This window comes from Astatotilapia calliptera, chromosome 7 (assembly GCF_900246225.1).
Source record: "Astatotilapia calliptera chromosome 7, fAstCal1.2, whole genome shotgun sequence".
Classification (NCBI taxonomy): domain Eukaryota; kingdom Metazoa; phylum Chordata; class Actinopteri; order Cichliformes; family Cichlidae; genus Astatotilapia; species Astatotilapia calliptera.
Window position 1 is genome coordinate 30,292,756 of NC_039308.1, and position 27,138 is coordinate 30,319,893.

Below are 27,138 nucleotides of genomic sequence, written 5' to 3' on the forward strand. Positions count from 1 at the left end.
GACCATGGTTACATATGTTTACCTAAATCAGCTCTCGCTCTGAAGGACAAGTGTGTGTGTGCGTGTGTGCACACGTGGTCAAGTGTGACTTTGCAGTGATTAATGTCCTGCGTCCTTACTCTGTGAGAGGGAGATAATACAGAAGGCTGTGGCCTTCGTGTTCTTGGTTTGTGTTAATGCTTGCACCTATCAGGAGAGTTCAAAATCCCTAAAGAATGACATTTACAAGGATAGGTTTATAGATACACTGTATTGAGTAAGAGCAAGAAAATGGAAGGACTTAGGTCTTATGTATAAATAACATTTAGAAAAAAAATCTTTATCCACTCAACCTACTGTGTTGCATCTTTTTAGATCATACATCACATTGGACAGTTTATATGCAGATGCTGTGCAGTGTTTTGCATACGACGCTATCTTATTATTTTTTTTATTTCTTCAGTTCTGAATAAATGGTCATATTAATGATGATGTAGTAATTATCATTACTATATTTTTCTTACAACCTTCATTTTTCTTGGTGTGACATATATATGATATATTTGTAATAGGAACACCTGGGCTTTGGTGCAGCTATGATTTTTTTTTTTTTTTAAATGACAATTGTAAAACACTTTCATCATGGTAACAGATCATATTTTTCATAGGCAATGCTGCTAAAAAAAACTTTATTCCTCTTCTAGGGATAATAAATGCCAGCATGAGTCATGATCTTAAATCTCTAGACAAGTTACATTTTTGTTATGGATGAATTGTTAAATTATGTATCTATTTCACGCACTGTAGTCAAGTGTATTTCCCTAAATGTTATTCTTCTCCATTTTCCTAACTGTTCATCAAACTTAGGGTCATAGAAGGGTTAGATCTATCTTAGCTGACATAGGGCGAAAGCTGGAGTGCACCCTAGAGAGGTCACAGTCTATCACAAGACTAATACAGAGACACATACTCTCACATTCATACCTACCGTCAGTTTAGAATCACTCCAACCTAACAAGCATGACTGTGCTCCTATGAAGCCATTACCATTAATCTACACAAAATAAAATTCAAACAATAAACACAACTCTTTTATACTATAAATAAATGAGTATCCACAATCATCTGCCAGCACACTTCTGTACACAATGGATTTCAACAGCAAGACATTCTAGCCCTTATTTTATGTATTTACCTATTTATTTTCTCACAGTGTAAAGTATTTAGCAAATTTAATCTCAAAACCAGCCAGTTAAAGAAGCAGGCATGGGTTTTTTGTTTGTTTTTGGGGTTTGTGTGTGTGTGTGTGTGTGTGTGTGTGTGTGTGTGTGTGTGTGTGTGTGTGTGTGTGTGTGTGTGTGAGAGAGAGAGTGAGAGAGAGTGAGAGAAAGAGAGACTTCTGGGTGTACATTCCTTAGCATTTACGCCTACTGAAAGCAAGCATTTCTGCTTGCCTGAAAAATGTGCAAGAGAAAAATTAAATGAATAAATAAAATAACAGTCACTGTACAATACATAGCAAAACGATGCACAGCAACAAAAAGAACACCTCCACATCCCCAAAGGGGTAGGAGAGAAGAAAATAAAACTTCATCGGAGAGAAAACCTCTCTGTATTTCCCCTGCCATTCACTCAAGTAAACTACAGCTGGCTACTGTGATAATTAGGACTTTTACAAGTAGTGTACACATGGGGACATACTGTATGACAATTTCATTCCTATGAATAACACTTTAACAAACACTGGCAATTAGTCTAAAAGTTACTATGTAGAAGTAAAAAAAAACAAACACGCATACCGCAAGAAATAGGATGTAGGTGATTGTACTGTAAGTCTGTGTAGAAATGGGTTTATTTTCTTTACATGCTACTAAAAGTGGAATTGCTCTCCAAGCATTTTGTATTCATGAGGATACAAGCAGAAAGAAAGAAAGCCAAAACATTCTGGTAGACCAAATCAACATACTATAAAGTCAAACAGGGAGACCTGTAAAATTGAACAAACACCATATTTAAAGCCAAATACATCACAACGTTAAAGCTTTTGGTTGTGAATTTGTTGTAACTGATCCATAACAATTTAAAAAAATATACACTATATTTACACACAACTTTACTTACAAAATGTTCTGGCTAATCTGCCTGACTACACTAGCATTATGGAGTGCCATTGTGCTACTTGAGTTATATGCATGCAAAGCACTTGCTCATATTAAGTGTAGCATTTGTTTTTAGAGAAGCAGCAGCCCTTATACTCTTTAATGTTATAGTTCACATTCTACACAGTCATGTGAAAACAAGGTTTCCCTGGACATTATGCATACAACCTATTATTCAATAGCTTGTATAATCACATTTAAGAGCAATAAGCAACTGTATTCTGTATGAATTTATCAGTCTCTTTGATCATTGTGGAGGAATTCTGGTCATTCTTTGACCCTTTTTCCTTTGTTCATTGAGGTTTGTGGAAATTCATTTATGCACAGCTCTCTCAAGGTCCCGGTACAGCATTTCAGCCATTGTGTTGAAGATTTGCTGGTATGGTTCAGATCTTTGTTTGTTGTATTGTCCAATTTCTGCAAATCTTTAGCTGCTTTAGCTTAGTTTACAGCAACTGCCACATCAGGTCCTGTGGTTACATTGTTACTATAATATTTGACTTCTTACAAACTCACTTGTAGAATGCTGGCATAGGCAAAGTTGGAATTAGGAACAAGACTGGAGTCTTTGGCAGGTGACCTTGCTAAGCGTTTGATGCATACAGCAGCAGAAATGCAAGAAAAACACTGAGTGGGCAATGCTAGTTTTAAGAGTGTCATTTAACTCAAAGTGAATGCCTAAGTACATGTGAACAACTTTTAACAGAATTTGTCTTTGCAAACAAAATCCCAAAATGATTAGAAAAACGTCTTCTATAACTGGGATGGGAGAGCACTAATCAGACGCTTGAGCAGAGATGACAGAAAAAGCCTTTTCTCTATTACCAATAGCGGTAATGAATCTATTATAGTGCCAGAGTATAATTTAGTAACATTTAATAATTTGCCATCTTTAATCATTCCCATTTGTTTGAAAAGGGATTAAATCACTTAAGTTTGGGTACATTAACATGACACCTGATTAGGACAGACCGATCTATTTCAGATTTAAATTAGGAAAATACAGTATTTTAGTGGTTTAAATAGTGAAATGGCATGCCATACAATAGCAGAGGACAAAAGGCAAAACTGTGTAAGAGGTAGGCCATAGCTTATTTGAAAAAAAAAAAAAAAAGCGAGACAGAGCGAGAGCGAGAGAGAAGAATAAGGGAAAGAAAACCCAGGGAGAATCTGTTTTGGAAGATGCTAATAGAATCTTAAAATGTGAATGAGTAGAGGGGACAGTACCCAAATGAGAATGCCACATTGATCCTGATCCTGACACACAAAGGCCTTGCGGGACAAAAGAAAGAGAGACAAATATAACATGCAACAAAAAGGAGGAAATTAAAAAGTCATTCTCACAGGGTTGTGAAAGGCGAGGTTTATAAGCCCTTGTCACGTACTCCCAATAGGCATAACCCCATTTTCATATACAACTAATTTAATCAAGGTGACTTCTCCTTCCTGCCTCTCTCAGGATAAAGACTGGAGTTTGTTGTTCCCTTGTGCCCACAAGCCAGCATATGCTAAGATATCTGTCTGTGGTTCATCCTCCATAAAAACTCAGTGTGGCATAATCTGTACTGAGGACAGCTCTCCCCTCCTTTGTTCTCCTTAAAAACCTTAGTGCTTTCATGACACCCTGAAAACTTTCCTTATGGCATGTTCATTATCATTTGGGAGTGACAAAATGGGTTTTTACTTAGTTGACTTCATATGAAACATTTATGAAAAATGCTCTGCTTTAATGGTTATATTTAACATTAACTACTCAACATTCAAACTAAAACAAAAAGGAATATAAAGGAAAACATACAACCTTATTACTTTTATTTGGCTCTCTATTTTGAATTGTTTCTGTTATACTGTTGTAAAATATATGTACACTTATAGGAAATCAACTTTTATTCCACCTGCAGAATATTTAGTCTTCATAATCAATGCCATGTATAAATCATCTGTCTTCCTAACTGTTCATATTTTCATGTCGGTGCATTCCTGTTTAGATCTTCAAAGACCTATTTTGAGACACAAATTAGCTGTGACAGACTTAACCATGTGACAGAGAGGAAAGAGAGCAAAAATAAAATCAAAGTCTGCTGTGTCAGAGAATGCCGTACTGGGGTTTGTGGTCTTGTACAATTGGCTTGGTAAACAGCTGCTTCTCACAGATCAAAGAGCCAATCACACAAGGGTAAAGAATGTTTGAAAGAGGAGCAAAGATCTATTTCTTTATCCTGACTTAACCTGACAGGGCATAGAAAAAGAATGCAGCTCTAACAGATTGATGACCCACCAACTAATGCTCTTTTATATGATAAATACGAGTGTATATTGACTTATTGTCTGCAGCTGAAGCTGAAATTAAAATGGATTCCTGGATGTACTAGTGTGACACTTAAAGCCAAGACATAGACAATTGTGATTCATGAAGCTGATAACTGAGGCCAAGGACATAACCTGATCAATTACTAGATGGTCACTTAATTGATGGTTATTTAAATAATATAGCAGATTTCTTTTTTTTTTCTGTGCTATCAACTACTTTCTAAAATTGTGGGAAAAGCTTTGTTTTGTTGCCATATGAGCCTAGTGCAGTGGTTTTGACAGTGACATTTAGATATTAACAGCAATGACATTTCCATGAGCTAGCTAAATATTAGCATGCAAAATTAACATAGTAAAAATTAATTATATACTGCCTACATCAGTGACCTCCTGACCCAGTATGAACCTTCCAGATCCCTCAGGTCATCTGGATCTGGTCTTTTATCAGTTCCCAGAGTCAGAACCAGACACGGAGAAGCTGCATTCAGCTTTTATGCTCCTTATATCTGGAACAAACTCCCAGAAAGCCTCAGATCAGCTGAAACACTCAGTTTATTTAAATCCAGGTTGAAGACTCACCTGTTCTCAGCTGCATTTGAATAAAGCACCAAATCCACACTTTTAAGCTTAAATTTCAAAACTTACATTTAACTACTGATTTTATCTATTGTTCAGATTCTATCTGTTTTGATTTTATATACTGTTTTGTTTGTTTGTTAATTAGTTTGTTTGTTTGCTTGTTTTAATCAATTTTAAATCATGCTTTTTATTTGTTTTTGTTTCTAATGTCTCTGTAAAGCACTTTGAATCACCTTGTTGTTGAATTGTGCTATACAAATAAACTTGCCTTGCCTTGCCTACCAAATATATGATGCAGTGTTTCAGTGCACATTCAGTAAGCTCTTAGAAAAGGGGTAGCTTTGTGGGTCTTATTATTTTTAAGTGGTTCATTATACATAGACAATTTATATATATATATATATAGATATATATTTTATTTAAAAATGTTGAAAACATTATCAACAGAATTGTTTTGCCTCCCTTAAACACCTTCATGTTGTAGAGAAAAACTAAGAGTAGCAAGAGCAGTAATGAGGACTTTATTTTGTCCATTTGGGAAACACAAAGATCACTTTTCACCCAATAATTATTGTGATAGGTTTGTTAATGTATTACCCAGTTTCAATGCCAACGTGTAAATTTTTGTAATTGTATATTATATATTTGAGGTTGAAGGTCAGTTTCAGTTTAAACGTTGATTACAGATATCTTTTATACTGGTGTTTATACACTCAGTCTACTTAGAAATTTTCAACCTGTTCTTATAGTAATCACTTATTCCTTTGTGACACTTGGTCAGATACCATAGTCAGGAAGATGGGCTGACACAGAGATTAGATAAAATGAATAAATTATGTGCATGAAATCATAGGCATGCAAGTCTTTTAGTCTTTGTACTTCCTCCCAGGGGAAGGTGGAGACGAGTGCAAGATTTGAAATTTCAGGCCTCTAATGCTCTGATGCAGTTTCACCTCAGGGGACCTTATTAGTCAATGGGTCACTACACACTGCACCCCTAACAGAACAGACTCCTGTGCCCATGCCAGAACTTGTCTTGATTAATTATCAACAGAGGCCATATCCAGCTGCCACAGGCGAGAACAGAGACACAGTGAAAGAAAGAGAACATAACTACCTCTAATAGTACCACTAATGCTGCTGCTGCTACTTCTGTTCCTATTTGTGATTTGTGTACTGTCTCTCAAAGCCAATAATCCAAGTTGTGTTGCTTAAAAGAAATACAATTAATAGTAAAATAAAATGACAAAGCAGCTATCCAATTTATTTTGCCATTTTTGTATAGTTTAAATAAACAATCATTTTTATAAGCTATTATAATGAAACTAGGCTATGTGGGATGAAATTATCTTTTGTTTCAGTTCCTTAAAAGCAGTTTGCTGTTTCACATTAATAGAATGAGAATTTCCCCCCAAAAGGCATGAGAATAAGGGTATACAAATTCTTGCATTTCCTCAGATACTGTAGCTTGCATAAATACCCATACAACATTTTTAGTTTGCAGGTTCAGGCAGTGAGCACTGAGCGTTGACCAGTGCAGGGAATAGTTTGCATTTGAAATAAATGTAAGCAGGATCCAGTCCTAAACTTTAGCTTTATCCTGTGTGAATGTGCTGTTTTAGATCTGAGACAAACTATTACATTTTGTTTTTGCCTAAACATAAGACCCAACCTACTAAGGATGTCAGGCTTTCCTATTTTTCCCCATTAAGCTGGTTTTGCAGGCATAATGTCTGTTTCTATCTTTCAGACTACTTCAAACTGAACACTAAGCTTGAGCAGTAAACGCTAATCAAAGCCTTTAAATCCATATTCTAATTTCAGAGGTTTTGCATCCAGGTTGTACACTTGGAAAACAAGTATCAGCCCTTGTAAGAGATCGATCAACCTCCTCCATGTGAACACCAGGAGCTTCCTGTCAGTTCTGTTCAGAAGTCTGTATCCCCAAGTGCAGCAGCTGACCCAGCTTGACTTCCCCCTTGCTGCACTGTCAGATTCCTTCAATCTCGTCTTCTAAAGGCATTTTCACACATAAAGTGCAGCCTTAAACTGAAAATTAAATAAATAAATATATTAAAACATATTTGTTAGAGTGTTTACTAGGTGTAACAGGTGTAAAAATTAAGTTTAACATCCAGGCATGCACCAAAACAGAATCTCTGAAGTTTAATGGAGTTCGAAGTTAGCAGGGAGTTAGCACGCTAAAGATGATACACCATGTTCTGACTGAGAGATTTCTGAAAAATGAAAAGGTACAGCTCTGCCATCACTTCAGACATAAATGAAGACAGAAAACTAAATGGTAGTGGCATTTGTAGGGTTACTGAAGTTGGGCTAGCTGGTATATAATGATGTGCTATGTGGTGGCTAGCTATACAGCTATGGTTAGCTTAATATAAACAGTAAAGCTGGAGGATGAATGCTAACTTTTTTCCACTCAATAAAAGTTAAAGAGAGGGCTCCCGATGGTTAGGGACAAATGCAATTGCATGGCAGGATGCTATAAACACACCAAACTTCAGTCAGGAGAACAACTGAGATAATCGATGTTAGTCATTAATGTACTGCTGCATAATGTACCAGTTAGACCAGTTAGAAGAATCGCAGATAATAGTTCCACAGAGCTAGTCGCCCTTGCTTAAACCACATTCTCAACATTTTCAGTGGCGTGAATATGTCGGACATGACCTATGTACTGCATGTGCTACAACTAAGAAAAGATATTTTTGATAAATATGGAGACTTGGTTTGCTTTCCATCTACATGATTGATAATAAGTCTGGGAGTTTAAGACTAAACTGCTAACAACATTAGGTATATAATCTCCAGAGCAACTCAATTAATTAATTATGATTTTTTTTTTAAATCCAACAGGTGTTCTGGCATGAACTATCTAGGAGTCAGTCATAAATCGACCGTTAGCTTTTCCCTCACAGGCAGAGTAATTCTGAAGCCAGGGAGTCCCTCAAACAGCCTAAACTGGTTATTGCTAGGCTAAAAGTACCAGGTGAAGCGTGAAAATGTTGAAACTGCAAAAAATACTTTGAACATCTCATCATTTTAGTGCACAATGTCATGAAACGATAAAAAGAAGTTGGAGAAGTCTGTGTGTGCAAAGACAAGGCTAAAAATCAATATTGGATGCCCATGATCATCGGGCCCTCAGGCAGCACTGCATTAAAAAAAAAAGCATCAAATAGCTGCATTGGTTCACAAACATTTCCAAAAATTATCGCCTATGAACACAATTAACTATGCCATCCACAGAAATACAGGTCAAAGATGTATCGTGCAAAGAAGATGGCATATGGGAACGTGATCCAGAAATACCACCGTCTTTTCTGGACGAAGCTCATTTGAAATGGACTAAGGCAAAGTGAAAAACTGTTTTGTGGACATATACATTAAAATTTGAAATGAGTTTTTATAAAGAAAAAAAGAGTAACCATTTGTCCTCTTATCAGCATTTAGCACAAAACCCTGTATCTGAGGTTGTATTAGTGTCTTTAGAATTGAGAGCAGGCTTATGTGGAAAGGCACAATCAAAGCTCAAAGCTATATATGCTCCGATCCAGATAACATGTTTTTCAGGGCAGGTTTTTCATATTTGAGCTAGACAATGGTACATTGTAGTATACAGTACAGTTTATCTATTAGAAAAACATGGCTTTGTAGAAGAAGAGTCTGGGTGTTGAACTGACATACCTCCAGTCCAGGCCTTTAAGCAAATGAGAACATTGGGTGCATCATTAAATGAAAGCAATAGTAGAAGCGGTCTGCATGGAAGTGATTAGAACACCTTGTCAATTCTTTGGTTGGTTGAGTGAATACTTTTAGTAATATAGTGTAAGTTGGTGTTCCTCTTCTACTGTATAACTACCCATACTGTGATAAATTTAAAACTCCAAGGAGACAGCCCAGTACAGATAAGACATTTTTTTTATTCCAGCAGTTTACCAAATACCTGTATGAGTTTTTCATTGGACACCAAGCTTCTGAAATTGTACTGTTCATGAAGAGTGGTAGACACATTTCATTGTGCCACATACAGTACTGTTCAAAAACACATTAAATTTGACCATGACTACTGCTATATTTTGTCAAGTTGAAACTAAGACACTCTAAGGAATTACAATTTATGATAAAATGTTTTTTTTTTTTTTTTTTTTTTAAAGCAGCAGGTATCAGGTAACAGGTCAATGAGGTTCTCCAGACTGTGACATGGCACAATCAACTGTGATCAAGTGGTTGATGCAAAAACAGCATGAGCAGGATTTCATCCAAAGAACAACACACACAATAATAGGTGTTGTTTACCTCAGTGATGTGGCAGGGATGTGCTTGTGATGTTTATATATACCTTTTTAAGAGTGGTTGTGCTGGAAAGAATGCAGTATTTTTCTCTTTTCAGGTCTACCATCAATGTATATTTGCTGCACAGCTAGTGGTTTATAAGTTCATAAAACACAGCTGAACCATTCTGGAAAGAGGCTGAGGTTGGAGTATGTGTTAATTCATAGAATAAAGGATTCAAATAAGTAGGAAGAAGCTACAGATATACTCTGACTGCATTGTAGTAGTGACATAACAAAGAAAATTCATTTTATACATACAAGAGCTATTGAATAGCTTTTTTTCAGGCTTACTCTACTCTGACTGACTAATAGACAAATTCTAGTTGACTAACCTGTCTGTAGAGTTTATTGTATGACCAATATGTACCTCCCAATTGTTATCCACTGAGAGCTTTGCTATGCTTATAGAAATGTGATGTTTGTTTTTCTAATATAATGTATATATGTTTCGTTTTTCTTCCCAGATGTATTTCCATTTACATATTTGATCCCAGAAGAAATGATCCCCAGTCAAAAATATACATTATGTGCTGAGGTTTCTTATAGGTGCATGCTTAAAGCCTGACTGACCTTAGCCATTACAGTCCTCTCTAGAGGATGGTTCTGCAAGATGCTGAAATGGGTCTGAATTAAATTGGACTTCAGAAATACAACAAAAAAAAACCTGCCTGCATCCCTCAAGGACCTATGCAGCTGCCTTGGGCAAGATGAAGATTGGAAAAAACTGTGCATGCATAATAAAAAAAGGTAATTAATTTCAACAGAATGATAATTTTAGTTACTAACAACATACAGCTATGCAGTATTGACAAAATAATTACTTTTCTGAAATATCACAAAGGGACAGAATTATTGTTATTATTATTATTATTATTATCATTGTGTGGATTTTTAGTATATCGTCATGTTCCAATCTTCCCGTTTGCTTTGCCAAGCTGTCAGCATATTCTATTCTATAACCATCATGTTATATGGCCTATGATCTTTCTACCCACGCTATTTAGATGAAGTGGTTCTTTAATGCTTTCAATCCTGTAATTGCCCAATCAACAACTTCTCCATTACTCCCATTACCTCTAAGCACTGTTGACAAAGTTACTTGCACTGAAAGGGCAGCTGAAAAAGCTACAAGCTGTTATTAGCATAGCTAAGCTGCTGCAACAGTAAATCTGTTTTAACTCTAAACAAAAGGCTTTTCAGAAAACACAAGCTGCAGTATATGAATGAGCATTAAATACTTAAATGTTTTTCTTTAAAAAAACAATCACAACATGAATCATACATCATATCATACATGATATTTTCATTTAAATATCATGTATGTATTACTACAGAAGGTTGTACGTCATTTTTTCTTTGTTCATGTAGTGAAATTCACTCTCAACTAATGTCATATGTTAGTTTTTTTGGATACCCCTTTAACCTCATTTTATTTTATTATTTATGTATTTTAAAAGGTAGAGGTTAGTACAGAAATTTCAAAATAAGTCAATTAAGTCCTAAAATCGATATCATGGGACTGTAGCCAGATGTTCTAGTGGTACTGCTGCGGGAGTCATTAGTGCTGTTAAGGAATCATCACAGTGTTAATGATGAAAATGGAACAGAAGCATTTTACACATGGGAGAAGTTTGTATTTTAAACCAAACTTATTCCCACTTAACCTGTAATACAGCATCTGTATAACCTAAACTCAAAACTGAAAATGAAATGCCACACTTCCAGTCTCCTCATCTGGTTTTGTTAACTGGTGCCCAATCAAGAATTGGCATCTTGAGAAATCAACAATATGCCAGAAAATAATAAAGGGATACACAGTACAGTACAAAAAATACCAGCCTAGCCAAGCTTATTCTGATATAAAATCAAAAAATCAATCAAAAATAAGCTTAATAATAAACAAAATGCAAATAAGTAACTACTGTGTACATACACATCTACCAAGTACTCAGGTTTACTAACACAGCAGTAATAATGAGGCATTGGTGCATATGGTTATATGTTACATCTCTGCATGACTGATAATAAGTCTAGAAGACTAAACTGCCAGCAACAAATTGCCAACAAGATTCAAAAAGCAGATGTATTTCTATAAGCAGGTTTAACGAACTTGTTAACACTGTGATGGGAGTAATTACAGAATTTTTTTTTTTTAAAGATGTCTGACAGGCTGTTTCATTTCCCAATTCAAACCCCATATAAAAGTGTACACTGTATTACAGCATATTAATCTTCTAATTCCAGATGAGACTGTATGAATTCCTTATTAAAAAAACATGTTAAGTGAACAGCAATATGGATTTAGACCAAAAAGTACTAAAATACAGGCACTAAAACTCCCATCTTATCTTAATGACCTTGTAGTACCATATCACCCTATGAGAGCACTTCGCTCTCGCACTGCAGGCTTACTTGTTGTTCCTAGAGTATTTAAAGGTAGAATGGGAGGCAGAGCCTTCAGTTTTCAGGCCCCTCTTCTGTGGAACCAGCTTCCAGTTTGGATTCGGGAGACAGACACTATCTCTACTTTTAAGATTAGGCTTAAAACTTTCCTTTTTGGTAAAGCATATAGTTAGGGCTGGACCAGGTGACCCTGAATCCTCCCTTAGTTATGCTGCAATAGACGTAGGCTACGTCCACACGTACCCGGCTATTTTTGAAAACGCAGATTTTTCTATGCGTTTGCACCTTTCACCCACACGTAAACTGCGTTTTTGGTCACTGAAAACGAAGATTTTTAAAAACTCCGGCCAGGGTGGATATTTTTGAAAACTCCGTTTTTGCATTTACGTGTGGACTAGAAAAACAGAGAAAACGCAGCGTCAAAGGTGTGCGCATTTTTTGACGTCACACTGTGCGCCACGTTATTGGTTCGGTGAAATGAATTTCTACAATACTGTTACTGTTAATTCTACTCTCTGCAGTGTTTAAATGCTTACATATACACACACAGTTACTGTCCCTCCACACATATGACTCGGTTCTGCTTCTATGCCCCATCTTTGTTTACTTTTTCCCACCAAGGCTTCTAGACTTCTGATTGGCCAACATTTCTGCACGGTTAAGAATATATCGTCACCTGTTGCTTTGGCATGTTCATAGCAGCGTTTTCCTTCATTTCTGCCTTTACGTGTGGACGGGGTTATTTTTTAAAACGAAAACGGAAAATCTCCGTTTTCAAAAATACACGTGTACGTGTGGACGTAGCAGTAGGCTGCCGGGGGATTCCCATGATGCATTGAGCTTTTCCTTTCCAGTCACCTTTCTCATTCACTATGTGCTAACAGACCTCTCTGCATTGAATCATATCTGTTATTAACCTCTGTCTCTCTTCCACAAGATGTCCTTATCCTGTCTTCTTTCTCTCACCCCAACCGGTCGCAGCAGATGGCCGCCCCTCCTTGAGCTTGGTTCTCCTGGAGGTTTCCTCCTGTTAAAAGGGAGTTTTTCCTTCCCACTGTCGCCAAAGTGCTTGCTCATAGGGGGTCATATGATTGTTGGGTTTTTCTCTGTATCTATTGTTGTACAATGTACTGTACAATATAAAGTGCCTTGAGGCGACTGCTGTTGTGATTTGGTGCTATATAAATAAAATTGAATTGAATTAATAGCATTTGTTCATAAAGTAACAACTGCAATTGACAATAAGGAATATTACACTGGGGTCATTTTAGATTAATAAAAAGCTTTTGATACTGTTAATCAAACATTATTAATAATTATTGTTTTAAAAAAAATACATATATATGGAACTACAGTGGCAGTATTATCATTTTAGATGACACCACCCTAGTGTGCTGAGGCAATGACTTGGGTCAACTTCATGTTTTCAAAATCCAATTAAAGATATGGATTCATTATAACCCATATGGAAAAGATACATATAAATCTTATAAAGTTTGTATCTGTCTTGTGTGAAACTTGTATGAAAAGCATGTGAGAGTGAAAACAGATATAAGATCCCTTGAAAAATTATATGATGAAACTTGTATGTTTTGGATACTTACTAAAACAATGTATGAAAGTAATGAGAAAGTGGCCACTTTCATGAGTAAATCATGTAAGCCTTATATGATTTACTCATGAAAGTGGCCACTTTCATGAGTAATCACATATAAGTTTTTACTATTTCTTTTCCATATGGGAAGGCATTGACACAAACCATAAGTCAAGCCAATGTTTGAAAATTACTCACACTACACCAATAAGAAAATTACAATAAATAATAAATTACAAAACATTAACTGAAATTTAATTAACTATTCATAAATAAAGTATCTAAATAATTTGCAGTACTATATAAAGTAAAATTCCAAGGAGCTTGGAAACAAACATTTCTGGACTTCTGTAAGTTTCTTAAAGACATTTCACCTCATCCGGGAAGCTTCTACAGTTCTAAAAACAATTGGTGGAGAGTCCCAGATTTTTAAGGCCTACTGGGAGTATCCCAAAGAGGTTTGTGGACCCACTATTGTTCCTCTGCCTAATCACAGGAGCCAAGTTATGAAAACGGCTGTGGGTCATAATCAACCGAGGTTTTGGATGAACCCATTGTCAGACCTTGCCCCACCCTATCATGTGACTCAGGGATCTCAAAGCTGGATTATAGATGGCAGACAGTTGGTGTCAGCACCCCCTCTGTTCAAAGATGGTCATTCACAGTGGACATAGATGGCTTCTTTCACTCCTCTTTCAAACCATTTGTCTTCTCTTTACAAAATATGAACATTAGCATCCTCGAAAGAGTGACCTTTGTCCTTTAGATGCAGATGTACAGCTGAGTCTTGTCCTGTCGAGGTGGTTCTTCTTTGCATTAATGGAGTGGCTGTTTGGTCTCTCCAGTGACGAGGTCTGAGTCTTCCTCGCTGGACTGCACAGCTTATAGTACTTTGTTAGCCTGTGTTTGGGGGTTTTGTCTTTCCATATTAAAGTTAGCAATGTGAAATAAAGTAGCTTCTGTAAAACATAGTATGTTGTTTTGTATGTTTGTTTTATATATTTTTTTTATTTCATTGAAAAATATATATTTCATTGCACTTTAGGTTTTATTTATTTCAAAATATAAAAATAAATATTTCAAAATATAAAAATAAATATAAAAAAACTAACAAAAAATTGCAGAAGTTTAAGTCAGAAGAAAACATTTAAAATCTCAGCTGGACAAGATACACATGAGATATGACATTGATTGCATATCTCATAACAGTGCCAAACTACCAAAATACATCCATGGATACAATCCATCCATCCCTTTTCTTCTAAGTCTAAGTCAGGGTCAGTCATATACACTATACACATCTATACACTGTGCATTACTCCGCTGACATTAACATAATTATTGCTCAATAACCCAGTCTAATACATTTGACATCACTGTAGCTAATACTGTAAATTAAAAGGAAGAAGTAGAAGAAGCAGTAGCTGAGGCTGAACAGTTAATAATTGATTTCCCCTTTGACAGCAGCTTTGCTGCTGATTTGGATATACTTAGTTATTATGTAAAAAGTCTAAATGATGAATGCAGTATAAATAACTCTAAAAACTTTACTGAATAACATGCATATAGAAAACTCATAGCATTTAAGACCTATATTTATGCATATTAAGATTCTCCAGCTCTGAAATGCACCCTGATTTTTAACCTATATAGTTCTTCAACTGCAAACTGCCAAAATCATTCATGCTTGATCTATTTTTGCATCTTGAGTTGCTGGTTACCCCTCTTTTTCTCCTAGATAAATTTAAGATTTATATATTAAATATAGAGTCAGATTCCAGCACTTTATCATGCCTTAAGGAAATTTAGGTCTGCTAAATGATACATGAGTGAACTATGTACTTGAATGAAATTCCCCTTAATTCCCATTCCCCTTGAATGAAAAGAGTTAAACTCTTGAGTCCTTTCTCAAATCCAACTGAGGCTCATTAATTGTGGCTGTGTTTTGTATTTATAAATATACATTCTCACACATGCATATTTACAGTATTAAAATGGAGCCTTTGATTCTTATAAACCTGTTGTCGTGGTGAATTAAAGTATTTTAACTCCACTGATGATGGCTTTTCTAATTCATTATAAATGTTCTTAATCAGCAGTAAACATCTTCCACACTAGTTGATAGCTTACTGTCAACAGCTGTTATATAAATGCATATATTTTTTTTTTTGTAAACAAAACATTTATAGAATACAATTCAAAAGTGATTTGTGGTTGTATTCTTGTGAACAGAAGTTATGGCATTGTCAGTGTCATTCACCAAAATCCATTCTGTTTATGAAGAAAAGTGATGAATGAATGTCATTCCTAAAAAAAAAGCAACATAAGTTTAAAACCAGCATTATGTACACATTATGTGAATTTTGTTGCATTCCTCAATTGTAACAATAAGCGTTACATTAGCTGTATGCAATCAAACATGAATGTCCTTATGCATACAATGTAATTTTGCTCATGGGCTGGTATCTTTATTAATATTAAAAATATTTTTTTGTCTCTTTAATATAGTATGAGTACATTGGATTATATCCTTCTTATTTCAACACTGATGTACTGTCCATCCATTAATGTAGTAAGCCTTAGGATTACCACAAGGCAAGGTAGTATATAATAAAGTTATACATTCTTTTCAGCTAATATTCAAAATTTTGTTCTACATAGCAGGACACGTTTAGTCAACATATAATGATTTGCTCTGCTGGGTTGCTGTGGCCATAAGTACTCTTAACTGTCTGTCTATTATTAGGTATCCACAGGGCACCGCTCCATTGTGCTTTTTCTTATACTCCTTCACTGCTATTCTCTAAATTATTGAAACTGTAACAACCTTTTCTGGCAACCATGTAGAATTATTCGTGGACTGCAGTGCAATCAATGGCATCAATTGATGGAGTTTTTGCACTGCTCTCAAATGAACAGTCGTCTTATACATGTAATCACATGTTTGGTGACCTTGAAAAGGGACAAAGATGTAAAAGAATGTAAGTAAACAAACCCCTGGTTTTAATCATATCACCTTGAACAACTGTGCATCCTCAGAAAAATCAATTTCAAGAATAGAAATGGTACAACGGGTCAATGCCCTTTGTGTGTTACCTGCTGAGTAACTATTAGAACAGTATAGCCTCCTGAGGCTGGCTCCAGTAGGGTGGTGACTGGGTCATTAGTGATTCCACAGCGAGAGTGTGGGTGAACTGTGGAAAAGTTCAAAAGCATCCTAGGTGTGTTCCCAAGGGTTGAGGATGGAGGTCTTGAGGGGGATTCTCCACACAGCGTTCAGCATGTCTAATCTCAGCAGGTAGACCCTTGTATAAACACGTGTCTGTCTGCAGGGGGACACAGTCAGGGAGGATGGAAAAGAGCAAATGCAAACCTTCATTATGTAAAGAGTGGTGTATATTGATGAAGACAGAAACAACAGAGGCAAACAGCCACCACACAATCCCTGGATGACACCGACCACCCAGCTCGTCTTATTGCCATGCATGCCCTCTTCTGAGTAGTGATGGGGCACTGGGACAGTGGTAAAAGGCAACATAATCAATCAAAGCAGGCAGCCTGACATTCAACACAGCAGAACATTTCAAAGGGGAAATCACAGCTACAGCAGTTTTCTTTCAATTTGTTTCTGGCGTGCACAAGTGGTCAGCAAACATACTGGTCACTTTCTTTCAATGTTCAGCTGATTGCCTGCATATAATGTTTCCTTTCCCTTTGTCAAGAGGATTATGATTAATGTTGATCTCTTATCATGTCAGACAATAATGACCAGTTTCCATAAATATAATAAATACAGAACAGCCAGATGCTTTTCTGATTTGTTTGCTTGTTTGTTTGTTCTTTGGTAAATGAAAAATGTGCGTGGTGCATTTTATTTAACATTACAATTAAGTTATATCTTGGACCAATATTTTTTGTTAGATGCTGACGTCCACTCTCAGCAAAACAATTTTTGTTTTACCCTTGATAAAGCGTTGCTGTTAAGTTAGATAGTACTTTTACTGTATGAACAGGTCAGAAAAAAATACATGGCTTGACAACCAACTTTCCAGAAGACTAGTAAAAGAAAAAACTGCCAAGTTATAAGTAATAAAATCATGCATTTCAACCTACATTGTCTGCTCGAGGGACACACACATCCTCTGTCTGGGAAACAGCTGTGCTGTGTTACTCTTAATCTGTGGGTAATTAGAAAGGTTGAAAATATATTACATATGTATGGACTTGAGATTTAAAAAAAAATAGATTCCAGTGGTATTTATTATTTAAACCTGACTGACTTACTTCATTACGAGAAAGGGAAAAAAACACCTAATTTAATGCTCAGATTGAGAAACGACCTAGAACTTGGTGCAGTAACTGCTCTCTGATAATGAGGATGGGCAAAAGAACAACCAAAACCTATATTTCACCCTCTTTATATCCCTGAAATTGCTAGACTCAAACCAATTTAAGAGATAAAAAAAAAATGAGCATGAAATAGGAACGGGGTTGGAAGAAAAAAAATATTAAATGTTCTGAATGTATTACATCCCTGAAGAAATTCATAGACAAGACTTGATACGACTAGGTTGTGTGCATAACTGTCATTTGGTTGTGTGAATAGCTTTCATAAGTTATTTACAGATGTTCCATCAGTTTCTTTTGCAGCTCCAAAATGACCTTTTTACACCTACTTGTCCCAACAGAACTTCATTGGTAACAGACGACACAAGCTGAATACAAACAGCATCTAGTTCAATTAGTGCCCACCATTCAAAGGAAGCCTTTGAATGTTTTTTTAAACTCTACATCTTTAAAGTATGGTATTACTCTAAAAGCAGAAGACATTTAATGCTTTCCTCAGCTCAGTGTTCCCAACTCCTCAGTAAGGAAAATCGCTATTGGTTGTCCTAAAAGTCGCTAAATGACGTTATTGCCTAATTTGCATAATTGGTCATGCTAATATAATTGTAGCCTATGTTGTTGGAGAGAGAAATAACATCGTGGAAGAGACATAAAGTAAAAAAACGTCTTAAATACATCTAGAATTTATTTAGAACTACAAATTAAATTATTTTTTTTTAGCAATTGTTTTTTTAATGTCACAATTCCAACCCTGCTCCTTTATCCGGGCTTGGACCGGCAAAAGTGACCCGAAATAGGCACTCTGGTGGAGTTACTTTGTGTGTGTGTGTTTATAAGTACTTTTAAACCATGTGATCCACAAAACAGCATAACAGTAAAAGAAGAACTGACTGCGTTACAGTGAGTGCAGGAGCAGCGGCTTCGCTCATGTGCGATTCATTTGCAGTTTGCACGCAAAGGTGTGAACATCTTCTGCCCTTCAGCAGCTGGGGGAGGACTATCCTCCGCCTGTGAGCGTTTTGGAACAGGCGAGGTGCCCACGGCAGCACCGCTGCTTGTTAAGAGTAAGAGCGATACGCGCTTTCACGTCAAAAAGTCGTCATAAATAAGTCTCCAATAACACTAGAAAAAGTTGCCAGATTTGTCGCTAGTCGCTTTTTAGAAAAAAAGTCGCTAAGGGGGTCTGAAAACTCGCTAAATATAGCGACAAAGTCGCTAAGTTGGCAACACTGCCTCAGCTTGCATGCTTTTAGCTGAAAAGCTATAATTTGAATACCAATATAATAACAGATTTTTCTACTAAAGCTCTAAAAATTAAGTAAATATCTAAAGAAGGACTCACAGAAGCCTGAATATTTGAATAACTGATAATCATATTATTAGTTCAGCTTGTTTGTTTGTGTGCTTGTTTGTAAACCTGGGGCTTCCCTTGCTCTGTCCTCTGCTCGACTGACAGCTGTTCAACCCAGCAGGCCCCTGAGGCAGAACACGAAGCTCCATCTGATGTCAGTTTGTCTGGTGTCAGCAGGCCAAGACACTTTGTTTTTCCATCAGCATCCTCACCTCTGGGGCGAGAGCATCTTTGGTGGTAGACTATTTCACTATCAGTAATGAGACATACTGCATGGTGGGAGTCATCCATGACAAGTTAAGCAAGTCCACACATAGTCACATAAGTTTTCACCTTTCCAAGTGGCGGTGAAAATTCTCTATATTTCTGGTGCTGAGAAATTGGCATTGAGTGCTGGGATTAATGAATCGCTCTTACTGAAAGTGTAGGTGTACTTGTCAGTGACACTGTCCAGGCAGTAAGTGTTCCTGTCAAGTGGAACACAATTCTGTCACATACCTCAGCCTTTAATTATAGTCCAAGCTCTCGTCATCTTGGGCGTTTATTAAAATAGAGCAGGGTAGGCTAAAATGGAAGTCTATAGAATTGACTGTGACAAAAAAGTGTGATAAGTCAAGGTGATTTCATTTTATAATCAGTGATGTTGGGTTTCTTGATTTTCCCTTGACAATGTGTTCTGGTTTCTTACAGATTCTGCTCACCAGTGATGTGCACTGATGAGGTCAAGTTTGTCTTTTAACATAGACAGTTGAGGCTTTATTTTATGGGATAGTTTGGATCCATCAATCTTTTCTCATATTCAATCTAAGGTTTTCAAACTGCAAGCCTTAGTGTCATCTGATTTGGTTCATGCATGGACCCATCAGCTTCCAGTAATAGGAGGATTTCCCGACAACACAAATATATGGAGATATGAAGGACTCACAGAAGCCTGAATATTTGAATAACTGATAATCATATTATGAATTAAAGAGAAGGTGTATTGCAAGGCCAGCTATCTGGACTGAGTTGTTGTTTTGTGTCCAAAGATAATTTTTTAAAATAAAATAGTACAGTTGAGCTATTCTGTTCACCAGTAATAAAGGGAATAAATGAGCTAAAATTTTATCTTCAGATGATTTAAATAAAGTGGGGAGAAATGCTACTAATGTAATGACTCTGTATTTCAATGTAATTCTATTAGACTGCTCCGGATTCTTGAGAATACAGGCATGGTCACATGTGAAGCGGCCTAACCAGAGAAGCCCAGACCTTCCTCTCCTCAGCCACCTTCTGAGACTTATCCAGGCCAGCCGCAAGATATATTTTTTCCAGCATGTCCAGCGTCTGACCCTTGGGCCTCCTCTCAACGGGACGTGCTCAAAGTACTCCCCCAGGAAGTGCCCATCCTTATCAGATGACTAAACAATCTCAACTGGCTTCTTTAGATCTGGAGGACTACCAGCTGTACTTGGAGCACCTTGCGTATAATTGAACTGCTTATGCTGTCTTTAACACATGCATCCCCAGGCTTTAACCTTTCTACCTATAAAACCCGGAGAGCAGCCAAATGGCTGGTAGGCTTTTAGCTAAGCTTTAGCTTCAGCCAAGTGGAAGCTAAATTGGCTAGTCATTCATATGTATATTAGGTTGTTACCTGGGAATTCTGGAGGGAGGGGGAGTGGGGGTGTGTGATTGAGGGGGGGGGGGGGCTGCTAAAAGCTGTGCACTTCCTTTTGTGTTTCATCTTGATGCATTCTCAATCATCCAGGGAAATAAATCTCCAAAAGTCACCAACTTGGAGTGTTTCAGTTTGCCATCTTAGGGAGAAATCAACACACCGTCTAAGAAGTTTTTGCGCAAGTGAAAGCGATGTGAAAAAATTGTCCGTGGTAACATTTCTGCCCTTGTCTAGGAATGGTTCCATCAGCCTCATTACTACATTTTCAGAAAGTCTCTCCCCAGTGGGACGATTGGGGTCCTTGCCAAGATATGGGAAGACATTGCAAATGTACTTGGATTTTAGGTCGCAAGCCACCCAAAACTTGATCCCAAACTTGTCAGGTTTACTTGCAATATACTGCAGGAAACAGCACCGAGTCTTTGATGGGAAAAGCTGTTCATCAACGGTGATATGTAGACCAGGGTTGTAGCACGTGATGCAGTTTGTGACAAATGATCCCCACACACTGGAAATTGCAGCGCACATGATTGACATGGCAGCACTGAATGCACATTCAGGGAGAAATCAACACACATGGGTGTATGTCCTTTGTTGCTGAGATTTATTGATAAAAACAGTACAAAAAAACCAACCATTTGTACACATATTTACAAATAATAATAAAAAGTGAGTGAGTACATTTCAACATTTTCAGCAATCACTCACAATCCTGGCACTGCCATGATATCTGTAGTCTGCATTTACCACATGTGTATCTGTTGCAGTGAACACGTCGCACAGTGGCATGATTGTTCTTGCATTTGTGTTTGACCTGACACATGGCTCTTTTTCCAGGGCTAGGTGTGGAGGGTTGTGTCCAAAGCAACTGTTCTTTTCTTGCCTTCTTCGCAGCTACATGAGAGTGAGCCAACTCTCTTGCAAGCTCCACCAGGAAGTCCACCCGTCTTTCCTTCGTCCCGGTGCATGCTTGATACAGCACATGTGCATTCAGTGCTGCCATGTCAATCATGTTCGCTGCAATTTCCAGTGTGTGGGGATCATTTGTCACCAACTGCATCACGTGCTACAACCCTGGTCTACATATCACCGTTGATGAACAGCTTTTCCCATCAAAGACTCGGTGCTGTTTCCTGCAGTATATTGCAAGTAAACCTGACAAGTTTGGGATCAAGTTTTGGGTGGCTTGCGACCTAAAATCCAAGTACATTTGCAATGTCTTCCCATAACCATTCCTAGACAAGGGCAGAAATGTTACCATGGACAATTTTTTCACATCGCTTTCACTTGCGCAAAAACTTCTTAGACGGTGTGTTGATTTCTCCCTAAGATGGCAAACTGAAACACTCCAAGTTGGTGACTTTTGGAGATTTATTTCCCTGGATGATTGAGAATGCATCAAGATGAAACACAAAAGGAAGTGCACAGCTTTTAGCAGCCCCCCCACCCCCTCAATCACACACCCCCACTCCCCTCCCTCCAGAATTCCCAGGTAACAACCTAATATACATATGAATGACTAGCCAATTTAGCTTCCACTTGGCTGAAGCTAAAGCTTAGCTAAAAGCCTACCAGCCATTTGGCTGCTCTCCGGGTTTTATAGGTAGAAAAGCCAAATGGCTGCTCTCTGGGAGCGGACAGCCAACCTTCAAGAAAAACAGTGCTTTTACTGCTAACATCCCCTATGGATCATAATCAGTCAGACCATTAGAGGTGACTCAAGGGTAAAAATGTAAAGTATTCTAAAATATTAAATTGACACTTTTTTAAAAATGCTGATTTATTATGTCAGAATCTGAATGTGTTGTGTAAAATGGCCTGCATTTGTATAGCGCTTTACTTAGTCCCTAAGGACCCCAAAGGGCTTTACACTACATTCAGTCATTCACCCATTCACACACTGGTGATGGCAAGCTACAGTACATCTTAGAGCCGGCTCTTTGACGTGAACGATGCGAGCCGGCTCCTTATCGCGAGCCATCACGTGGGGTTTTTTTTTTTCTTTTTCTCACCCTCTCTCTCTCGCAGTTTTTTTCCGCTTCACTCTGCACGCAGCCTTGTGCTTTATGCTGGGCAGAGGGGGGAGGGGCGGTAGTTACACTCAGTAGCACACGAACAGAGCCAGAGGGAGAGAGAGAAAGAGAGCCAGGGACAACAACGTCACATTAGAAAGGTATAGTAATCATCCACAACTATTTTCGGTTGCAGATGATAAAGGATTCAGAAAGTTTATTCATGCGGGCCCATATGACAGAGAATATGCATGTTCTTTTTGTTTTCATATTATAATTTATATTTAATTGTGTTGTGGTTTGCAGTGTTTTGTGTTGTTTTCACTTTAACCCTGATGCACCCGCCAGGGGGAGAGCGGCGGGGTCGGGGGATGCGGGTCCCCCGCGGAGGGAGGGAGGGAGGGAGGAAGTTGGGGTTGCGAGATCCCCCGAGGGGATGGGATGGGAGGGCGGGGTCGGGGGATGCGGGTCCCCCGCGGAGGGAGGGAGGAGGTTGGGGTCACGAGATCCCCCCGAGGGGATGGGATGGCGGGCTCGGGCGGGGGGATGCGGGTCCCCCGCCGAGGGAGGGAGGAGGTTGGGGTCGCGAGATCCCCCCCGAGGGGATGGGATGGGGATGGGATTGGAGAGAGAGAGCGAGAGAGAGAGAGAGAGAGAGAGACGTGAGTTTGACAGAGACCACACGTGCAAGCGTGGACGATAAAGTCTTGTAAAAGGTGGTCGAGAAACACCCCGGCGAAAGCACAGCGCGTCGCGCGGCGAGATGATAAGAGCGTGGATGGCGGGTACTAAGCGTGTCGGGGTTACAGGTTACAGAGGCGGTGTCCGGGCGCGTGCTGTACAACAACAACAACAACAACAACGGCGACAAGGTGCCAACGAGAAAGAAGAAGACGAAGAAGACAATGTCACGCACTAGACCGTGGGAGCCAAAGAGCACTAAGGTCGGTACAGGCGGATCGCAATCGCCAGCGGTGTCCTCCTCCTCCTCCCGCTCACCATCACCGTCGCCATCGCCATCGCATTTGGCGTACGCTGCGTGGTCGGCTCCGTTGTTGCGACCGGCCACGTTTCGCTATCGAGGGCTAGGGGTCGAGGAAGACCAAGAGCAGCGGCGGCGGCAGCAGCAGCAGCAGCTACAGGAGAACTTGGAGGAGGACGAGAGCGAGGAAGAGGAGCAAGAGGCCGAGGGGGACGACAACGACGACCCGACGGCCCGAACGCTCGCAGACGACGAGGAGGAGAGCCACTCGGAGGATCAGGAGGACGAAAACGATGGGGTGGATAGGTATTTCGGGGAAGAGGATCGCGGTTACGAAATGGCGTCGCAACTCTGCCAGGACGGCGGCTCGCAAGGCGAGTCGAACCGCCAAGAGGGAGAGGAAGAAGAAGCAGGCGCCGACCTGGGGCGGGGGACTCGGGAGATTTGGCAAGAGGACAACGCCGGCCGCGCTGCAGGTGGCGTTCATGATCCTGGGCGCGATCGCGGAGCTGTCGGTGAAACTCGCGACGCGGATGTAGCCGACGATTACGACTACGACGATGACGAAGAAGACAAAGACTATGAAGAAGAAGAAGAAGAAGACGTCCTCGCCGATGATGATGATGATGAAGAAGAAGAAGAAGAAGATGTCCTCGCCGATGATTATAACGATGACGATGAAGAAGAAGACAAAGACTATGAAGAAGAAGAAGAATTAGAAGAAGAAGAATTAGAATTAGAAGAAGAATTAGAAGAAGACGACGACGACCTCGACCCGCCGGGACGAGGCCCCACCGAAGAGGCCGTGGCGGCGGCGTGAGACGAGGCCTCCGCGTTCATGGCCTACTTCCCGCCGGAGATAGAGGACTCGGTGATCGCCATGACCAACCTGGAAGCGGACAGGCGCAGGCCCGCCATCGACGGATGGAAGCCCATGGGCCGCGTCGAGTTCCGAGCCTACGTGGGGCCGCTCGTGCTCGCCGGCGTGTACAGGTCCCGGGGAGAGGCCTGCGAGAGCCTGTGGCACGCCGAGAGTGGCAGGTCCGTGTTCAGAGCCACGATGCCGCTCAAGACCTTTCGAGCTTACTCGAGCGCGCTGCGCTTCAACGACAGGGAGACCAGACGGGCTGGGCGAGGCGAGGGCGAAGGCGAGGGCGATAGCTACGACAAACTGGCCCCCATCAGAGCCGTGTGGGACGAGTGGTGCGTGAGGTTGCCCGCCATGTACCACCCGGGACCGGAGGTCACCGTCGACGAGAGACTGGTGCCGTTCAGAGGTACGTACTATGTGGTGCGTGTGTGACTGGGGGAAGAGAGGAGGAATAGGAGCGGGAATGGCGAAAACAGGCTAGCTCGCTTTGTTGTATACTCGTGTTGGGTTCCGCGTTTGTGCTGCTTTCGCATGACTCTTTATGTCTTCCACGCTTGCAAGCAAGCAAGCGCGTTCTCTGTCAAACTCACGTCTCTTCTCCTTGCGTTTCTGCCCCAATCTCCCCCACACCTTCCCACATCTCTCTCTCTCTCTCCATCTCCATCTCTCTCTCTCTCTCTCTCTCTCTCTCCATCAGGACGGTGTCCGTTCAGACAGTACATGCCCAGCAAGCCGGCCAGGTACGGGATCAAGATATGGGTGGCGTGCGACGCGCGTTCCAGCTACGCGTGGAAGATGCAAGTCTACACCGGCAAGACCGACAAGCGCGGCCCTCCCGAAAAGCACCTGGCCACTCGAGTGGTCGTGGACCTCACCGAGGGATTGACTCCGGGATGCAACGTCACGTGCGACAACTTTTTCACCTCGCGCGAGCTCGCCGACAGGCTCTATCGCGAGAGAGGCCACACCGTGCTGGGCACTCTGCGATCGAACAGACCCGAGATCCCCAGAGAGCTGCGCTGCATCAAGGGCAGGGCCGTGGGCTCCGTCGAATCCGTGGTACTCGGCGGCTCCGCGGGACGAGGGGGAGGAAGAGGAGGACGAGAAGGAGGAGGAGAAGGACGAGGAGGAGGGCCTGACACGATCATCCTCTCCTACGTGGCCAAGAAGAACAAGAACGTGCTGCTCCTCACCACAGCTCCTCGTTACCACCATCGCTCCGGCCCCGAGCCCCGGCCTAGCCGCCGCATCGGCAACAGAAGCGGCGGCGGCAGCAGCGGCAGCAACAGAGGCGGAGGCGGCAACAGAAGCAGCGACAGAAGCGGCGCAAAACCGCCCTTGGTGCTGCATTACAACCGCACCAAGGGAGGAGTGGACAACCTGGACAAGGTCGTGAGCACGTACAGCTGCAGGAGAAAGACCCGCAGGTGGCCCGTGGCCCTTTTCCACAACATGGTCGACGTGGCGGCCTACAACGCGTTCGTGCTGTGGAGGGAAATTCACCCCGACTGGATGCCGGGCAAGCTCAACAGACCCCACCCCACCCTATCATCATCATCATCATAACACAATATATGCCCCCGGGGGGGTCCTAGCGACCCCAAACCTATCATCATCATCATCATCATCATCACATATGCCCCGGGGGGGTCCTAGCGACCCCAAACCTATCATCATCATCATCATCATCATCATCATCATCATCACATATGCCCCGAGGGGGTCCTAGCGACCCCCACCCTAATCATCATAAAACACACATATCCCCCCCCCCCAGGGGGGTTACCAAGACCCCCCCCCATCGCCACCATCATCATGATCATCATCATCACCACCATCATCATCAATACCATCCTAATAACAACACACACACACACACACACACACACACACGCCCCTCGGGGGTCACCACGACCCACGCCCCGAGAACAGGCGGGCGCACAAGGGTTAAATTTGTAAAAGGAAAAAGCTGAAAATTTAAATAGTTAAAAGTTGAAATGTGAATAGTTGATTTTTGTATTATATGATTTATTTATTACATTTTATGTGGAGTGAATAAATCAAAGTATATTTACGGTGGCCCCTAGAGACAAATCACATACAAACTTCAAATCACGTATGAACTCTGAAGCATGTACAAACTCCAAAACACGTAAAAACATGTACAAGCTCCAAAACACGTAAAAACTCCAAAACACGTAAAAACATGTACAAACTCCGAAGCACATAAAAACTCAGAAGCACATAAAAACTCAAAACACGTACAAAAGACAACAGAAGTGCTCCAGGATGCTGGGCGCAGTGTTGAGCTTTTGTTATCTTGTGGCTACACAAGCCAGCGCAAGTACCAACGACCGGATTTGGTGTGTGGTAATACAAGGTAAATGAACATTTTTTTTAAATTATTTGAATATATATGAGTGCCTGTGTATAAATACACAAACAATACACATATGCTTTCAATTGTGTAATTTAAGTGATCTAGTAGCTCTGCTTTGGAAGTTCAGTTCATGCTAGAAATGTGTTTTGGAGTTTG